The sequence below is a fragment of the Brassica oleracea genome, chromosome C7, assembly GCF_000695525.1.
Source record: "Brassica oleracea var. oleracea cultivar TO1000 chromosome C7, BOL, whole genome shotgun sequence".
NCBI lineage: Eukaryota > Viridiplantae > Streptophyta > Magnoliopsida > Brassicales > Brassicaceae > Brassica > Brassica oleracea.
Window position 1 is genome coordinate 20,084,469 of NC_027754.1, and position 695 is coordinate 20,085,163.

Consider the following 695-nt stretch of genomic DNA (forward strand, 5'->3'; position numbering starts at 1 on the left):
AATTTTATATTCTGAAAATGCCAAACTTTGAGACTATGGATGGAGATCTGTGTTTGGCAGATAGTGCGTCAACGCACACGATAATTAAAGATAAGAAATATTTCTCCAGTCTCAAAATAAAAGATTACGCTGGAAGCGTAAGTACAATATCTGGTAATGCAAAGATTAATATGGGCTCTGGAAGAGTGAAATTTTCAATGCCAGGGGTGACGATATTTGAGATAAATAAGGCATTGTATTCCCCCAAGTCTCATAGAAACTTGTTAAGTTTTAAGGGTATCCGAAGAAATGGATATCGTATTGAGACTATGAGTAAAGATGGCATTGAATTTCTTTGCATTAAGTCCGAGAGGAAACATATATTGGAAGAGTTAAGAATGTTATCCTCTGGACTATATTGTACGAAAATAACCATGACTGAGTCTTATGCCGTGGTAAACATGAAGTTTACTGATACATTTAAAATTTGGCATGAGAGGCTAGGACATCCTGGTTCAGTCATGATGAGAAAGATAGTGCAAAATTCGAATGGCCATCCGTTGAAAAACGGAAAAATTTTGCAAACGGGCGAGTTTACATGTAATGCATGTTCTCAAGGGAAACTTATAACTCGGCCATCACCAGCAAAAGTAGGCAATGAATCACCAATGTTTTTAGAAAGGATACATGGTGATATATGTGGGCCGATCCACCCA